Here is a 7725-nt window from a genome sequence, read left to right on the forward strand (position 1 = left end):
TGCTTAATCATTTTAGTCATATCCAATTCTAGACCTTTTCCCCTCTTAATGCCCTAGGACTTTGGAAAATTTAGAAAGGATAAATATTATAGCACATGTAATCGATCCTATATCTGAAGCATATGGGACACGATTCATGATGTCTCACATAAAGACATGATCCAAGACCAGTCTTTTGCTACAATATTTTTTATTTGCCATGTTTTCATAATTTGACTATGAAGAGGGATGTCGTAATCATACTCGAATTTTGAGAATGCAATATATATGGAATTTCCTTATGTTGAACCATTCCAACATAAAATTCATATATATATATATATATATATATATATATATATATATATATATATATATATATATATATATATATATCCTTGACTAAAGATGATTAAAATCTCAATCTAAGCTTTTAGAATTGAAATGAAGTATAATTTCCTCTCCCTTAATTATAGCAAAACAATTTTTCAACCCCCACAACTTCACGAATTGAAACCCTTTTGTTTTATATAATTAACATCGCTAACTTGCAAACATAATAATCATACTCCCACTAACATGATAATTATTAACATAACACTTATGCTCCCACTAGCTTTGACATGTATCCAGAAATCAGCTGGACTTCTAGAAATCAATGCTTTATTGACTTTCTTACCAAAGTTCAGATTTCTGATATGAGATGCTTTGATAAGACTTTATCAAAATCATACACCTTTGTCTTAGATAACTCACATGTATGTCTAAACAATTATGAAGAGGGATGCCATAATCATAATGTTTAGTCCTTTTTTGCCATTTCTCACAAGTCCATGTTAGTGTGCCGGTTAACCATACACGCTCCACTAACAAATTTGAGAATGCAAATATCACAATTGCTATCTACTTAAAATCTACTTAGTGAAAGCGTTTCCTCACCATCATTTTTATGAATCGAACGGAAACCTTATGACACTTAGATTTTATGATGTATGTGTTCCTATCCATGTGAATTTGTCAAAACCATAATCACAAGACAAGGTTAGTGACAAATTCAAACTCATATGGATTGAACTTGTTCAATCTTAATTTCTTGCCTCTTGGTAGCATAAGGGCCTACCATTGCTTTTAAGTTGTTATGTAAACAATTGACAACTCACAGAACTCACATGCATAGTCAACTTAATTGGAAGAGGCACAGAAACAAGAATTATGTCAACACGATAGATTACAAACCTCAAGTCGTGTGCTAGTGATAAACTACAGATTAGTTCTTGAAACTCTTTCAAGATCTTTAAGACTCCCACTGACCTCTTGACATATAATTTTCCCTTGTCGAGAACCATTCCTTGACAAACAAATATTCGAGAGTTAGTGTAGATTCTTATCAAGATAAACACTTCACACAATTAGTCCTAGATGGTCTTTGTCTTATCCAAGACATCACAACTTACCAATTTTAAATGTTCAAGAGTAGAAAACATTTTAGTCTACATTTGATAAGTGTTTCAAACCTTCCTTTATGTCACTCAAGGTTACAATCTTGGAGTATGACTCTAAGAATTGTTTTGGAACGAAGTATGATTCATTTTCTTGATTTTCACCATTCCAACAATTCATGATTCCTCTTCTTAGCCATACATCAGCACTAAGATGTCCTTAGAAGATCAAATTGTGATTTGGGTCCATAATCATTAAGATGATCATAAAATATGATACTAAAGTACTCTCCCATGTTTTCAGATTTGAGAACCTTTTATCTTTCTGCCAAATTTGATTCTTCTCATTCGTTCTGCCATATATCGAAACTTTTCCAATGCTTCAAAATTGTACTTAAGCGTGTAAGTATAACCATATTTATTAATCTTTAGTAAATCATGATGAATCAATCTTTGTGGTGGACCTTAACCAGCACCCACCCAGTGTACCCGATCCCCTAGTCCTTCACTTGACTCACATATACATGTGATCAAGGAATTATTCTTAACTTTACAAAGATGAAAATTCTCATTCATCATACAATACAACCTGCATGATTCCAAGTTTCTGTCTAATTGAAACTTCGGTGATGAGAATCTTTCCTTATTTGGTAAATTTAGACACTACCACAAATGAGAGAATCAAATTCATAGTTCCAATATTGCTAGAAACATACAAACATCAATTTTTCATAAATGCCATTGTAAGGAGATATAATATAAAATAAAACAAAACTTTTATTTCTTTATAAAATGCGGAAAAAACTTTTCCTTACAATACAATTACAAGTAAAAACTGTGCTATTACACATTTCCTAGAAATCTATCATAACTCCTAAGTAGTAGCTCAAAAATCCGATCTTCGAACCATGCGATTGAAATCCATCTTTGCGATCAGATTCAACATACTCTTCCTTTAAGTTTCCTTCCCTTTGCTTGATCCTTCCAAACATCAAAATGCAACCTAGTCACATCATGTATTAAGAATCAACAATTAGGAATTTAACAGAGTTAGATATTGGACTTACCTGAAGCAGAGTTAAACATTTTGTCTCTGCTTGCTTTCAGATCTTTCAGGTATTCAGGGAAGCTTCGCTTCCAATGTCCCTTATCTTGATAATAAAAACATACAAAATCTTTGGGAATGGTACATGGGACTATCACAGACTTAGCCTTTCTATCTACCATTTGGTCAACCGGGTTGACCATGGCCAATCCCTTTCCATTGGGAAGAGAAAGTTTTTCTGGACTTCCAATGCTACCATTGTCAATGTCCATGGAAGTTTGAGAAATAGACATTCCACCCAAATTTACTTTTCCAGTGTGCCTAAACATTTCCGATTCAACAACAACAAGCAAATAAGAAAGATCAATAAGGGTCATGTCGTGATCTGTCGCATAGTAGTCCTTAATGAACTCACTATACGACTAAGGAAGTGACTGAAGAACCCAGTCAATAGTCAACTTCCTTAGGACAACGACACCCAACATTCTCAACATGTCAATGTGTGAATTCATCTCTAAGACATGAGTGCACACATATCTTCCATCTTTATGTTTCATTGTAAGTAGGGCTTGAGTGATCTCGAACTTTTCAAGTCTTCGAGATTGTGGGTCAGGGAGAATAATTGGAGGAGGTGGAGGAAGAGAAGGATGATTTCCATGATCCAATCGTGGGACATCATCTTCATTAGGAAAGCTTGTTCCAAGAGATTTGGGAAGACCATAGTTGTCAGAACCAGACATCTACAATGGGAGAAATTCAAGTTAGTCGAGTTAAGCCCTTAATATAACACCCAATATGAAATATTAAGGCTAGGACCCAACATAATATTTTATAACTTGGAAGAGGGATGCCATAATCCAAGCTATGAAATATTTGAGGGTAGGTGAATGACGATTCACCAATTTCCACCATGAAAAACAAGATAAATATTACGTTTTAATTGGTTTGAAACTCCTAGATCTTTTGAGATTCATTGAACTCTTCAATGAAATGTTTAAATCTCAATTGTGCCCTCTCAAGTTTGTGACAGGGATGCTGAGGATCACAAACAAGGTGTGAATAACCATGCAAATTAACTTGGTACCCTTAATCTTTTTCACCTAATCGATGTACTGGTTACCCATACGCGCTACTCTGATCTATGATAAACATTAAGTCACCCTTTGCCACTCTTACTAGTCCAATGTTAGTGTGTTGGTTACCCACACACGCTCTACCAACGACTTGGTAAGGTTCAAAGTGTAATTTCATGGGCCAGCACCAAATTCACATTTTTCCTAAAGTAAAGAAGATTGGGAATTTATAAAAGGTTTAGTTACTTTATATTTATCGTTATAATTTTAATGAGAATTATAGTCCTTGTTCTACCCGTTCGACTAACGACCCTCCACCAGTCAAGGAAGCGGTGGGTGAAAGTGGACACCCATTAAGCTGCCATTTTATAGGCAACAACCTTATACCCCCTTATAGAGCGGCTTCATGAATGAGGCCTACTAATGGTAAGACTGACTTGCTCTTATACATATATATTATTAACTATTAATATTAGAAAGTATAAGGGTCAAATTTTAACTTTTAAAACTCTAGGGTTTGGAATTAAAGTGTGTATGAAGCTTTACAAATTCCAAGACTTGAGGGAAAGTTTTGAAACTATTCAAGACTTTTCATATTCAATAACTTATGAGTTTTAATGTAGGCTTTCAAAAAACATTAATGAAGAGACTCTTAAACATGCATAACTTGAGGACAAGTTATGGAGTTCATAAGACAATTTATGATGGAAAAGACTCTTCAATTGTGTAACCTATGAGTTTTTAATGGATCTTTAAAAGAAATGAATTTTGGAAATCCATAACTTGAGGACAAATTATGGACTCCATTAAAAACATTTAGATCAAGAATTAACTAACAAACAATTTGCAAATAGTCCCTATGATCTACCATAACTCATAAGTGTATGAACATTTATATCAACAATTTCAAGAATCATATAAACACATATAAAACTTGAAATTTTGATAATAACCTTTGAAATTGGATTAGCGTAATCATTACCTCAACAAAAAAAGGTTTCATAAGTCTAAAACAGTTTAGTGTAATGATTCTAGTCCAATTCCAGCTTAAAAACTCAAATAACTACACTCTGGGCCTCCTACTCGTCGAGTGCACGAACCTAATCGATGAGTAGGATGAAGATACACTTGGACTCGGCGAGTCCACTAAACAGATTGCAAATTTTTCGATTTTCTTCAACAATTTGCATCAAGTATCAAGAAAACAAGCCTAGTCTCTGATACTACTGATGGGTTTTGAGCATTCTAACACTCCTATGGTGTACATGCAACCCTAGACACCTTGGATCTATGTTTTCTCTAAAATACATGCAAATAATAATTTTCCAAGGTTCTCATCCTACCTAGCATGGCAAGGCGTACTTGTAACATAAAAGACTAGTAGAATAACATACCTTTGCTTGTGGTTGATTGCTTGGAGTTTTGAGAGCCTAGCACCAATAATGTGGATGCCTCAAATGGAATCACAAATCACCAAACAACTTGGAAAACTTGAGAGAATAGTATGCACACTTAGAAATCGGCCCACCTTTTGTTTTCCTCACACACTAGTGCCATTTCATGTGCCAAGGACCTCTTTATATAGTGTGGTGGATTAGGGTTACATTCATGTAAACCCTAATACCCATGACCTTTCATTTCCATAAGATCCATGGGTTAAATCTCCATGGACTATCCATAGACTTTCCATGCAAGCCTAGCCCATTCTAAATAAGCATTGGCCCACTCTATATAAAAGTCCATATTTAATTAGTTACCTTTAGATCACTAAATTAATTCCAAATTTATTCTAGATCAATACTAATTAAATAATATGATTTCATATTAATATATTATAACTTATAATATATTAACAAATCATAACTATACTATTCTCAAAAGTCTATCCAAATTGTTATGGTGAAGTGCAACCCAAATAGACCATGCCGGGTCGGGTCAAGTACATCTCAAATATAGTTATGGACTTAGACACCTTATCCAACAAAGTCCATATAGAGGTTTGGGCCCAATTTGGAAGATTGCGCCATATGTTGGGCCTTGATTGATTATTGGGATTTTAGGCCTTCAGAGTGTGAGTTTGGGCCCTGGTTTTGAATCAAGCTAGGTTGGGGGTAAAGTAGCCTTTTACCCCAAGCATGGACTTATGGTTATGTATTGGAACCCAATTATTAATTGGGTGCTGTTTTGATATTGACAGTTCGGGAACCTGTCAACCCGCAACTAGAGTTTATCCGCAGGACTTCAGCAGTGTGAAGTGAGTCTCCTCACCATACCAATGGGTCGAAGGTACCAAGGCCGACCCATTTGTTTATTAGTGGTGATTTTTGCGAATGTGTTATCGATACATTATGTATTTATGCGAAGACCATGTGGGGGTTCCCATGGCAATTAGTTATATGTAGTATGCCAGTTGTCTTCATAACTCTTGCATGTAATGGTTACTTGGGAATGTTCAGTCAGTATGTTATGTATTTATGCAAAGACCATGTGGGGGTTCCCATGACCCATTGTGTGATATGTGTTATACTAGTTGTTTATGTGATATGTTATACTAGTTGGGAGATAAGTGCCGTGAACTCGACAATGATTCGATGTTGGCGGTCTGTCAAGGAGACAAACCATCTCGAGACTTTAGATTTCAGATTGAGTAGATGTGATCAGGTTGCAAGGAATTCGTTAACCTTTAGCTTTTAGAACCCTACAAGGGATGGTTTTGGTTTCCCTGGGAAGGTTGGGGTATGCTTGTGGTTGTGACTGTGTTGCTCAAGTTGATTGGCGTGTCAGGAGTGGTAATGAATGATTTCGAGGAGAAAATCTAACTTAAGCGGGGAGAGTTGTAACACACCGTTTGTAATAGAGTAATTAAATAATACACCCGGAACTCGAAGATGTAAATTTATATTTTATATTATTTTATAATGGCCCAAAAACCCATAATATTTAGCGGTACGTTGGTTTCGGGGAGCCAAATGATATAATTTGGATTTTCGGGGGTTAAAGTGTAATTTCAGGATTTATTTTGTAAAGATTTTTAGAAGGTAGGGGCTTTTGGTAAGTATTGGACTTATTATGAAAGGATTTTGAGAGTTGAGGGCTATTGGGTAAATTACGGATTGGATTTGAAAGGGATTTCCGAAGTCAGGGTAGAAATGGTAAATTATGGATTTAGTTTGAAAGAAAACGGGAAAGGAAGGACTGGTCTTGTAACATCCCAAAAATATGGTCCAAAAATTTCTTTTTAAAATCATTTAAGAAAACCACAATCCATCAAACATCACAATAAAATCATAAGTTTTGTATCTCAATTCATCATACAAAATGTTGTGTCAAGAATCATGTCTCAAAATATCAGAGTCTAAAACATTCCAGGCTGCATGAATGGTGTGTGCACTGCAATCATCCCGAGCTCTTCCCTTTGCTACCGGAAGTACCTGAAACCAAAACTGGAAACGGTAAGCATGAAGCTTAGTTAGTCTCCCCAAATTACCACATACCATACACATAAACACATAATAGCATATCTTGGGCCTTGTCACTACATTGGGCCCCGCCCGACATCGGACAAATCTAGAATCGGGGCCCCGCCCGGCATCGGACCGAATTCCGTATCGGGCCCCGCCTGACATCGGACCAAAGTCTGGTATACATATAACATATCAACAAGCATGTAATATAAACACATAATATAATCATATAAACTAAACCTTCCTCAGGCTTGCCCCGACATCAGACTGAAATCCAGAACATATAAAACATAACATATAAACTAAACATTCCTCAGGCTTGCCCCGACATCGGACCGAAGTGTGGAACACATAACCATACATGCAAGAATCACAAAGACATCAAGCATAGAAACCTTACTCGGGCTTGCCCCGACATCGGACCGAACTCCGGAACACATAAACATATATACTACATCAGGCTAACCCCGACATCGGACCTAAGTCCAGTATATGCTAACATACATAAACGGGCCGATATTGGTGCCTTCGACTCGTTCCTACTGGAGGAAAACTCACCTCTCAAGCTGGCTGCTGAAATCTCTAGTGAGGAATCTCTGATGGTTGTTCCCACGACTCCCCGGCTATAAATTCACAATAAGCACTTAGTCAATAACTGAAATCCTTCTAGGTTAAAATGACCATTTTACCCCTGGTCAAAGTCAACATTCGGGTCAAAGTCAACA

This window comes from Lactuca sativa, chromosome 1, assembly GCF_002870075.4.
Source record: "Lactuca sativa cultivar Salinas chromosome 1, Lsat_Salinas_v11, whole genome shotgun sequence".
Classification (NCBI taxonomy): Eukaryota; Viridiplantae; Streptophyta; class Magnoliopsida; order Asterales; family Asteraceae; genus Lactuca; species Lactuca sativa.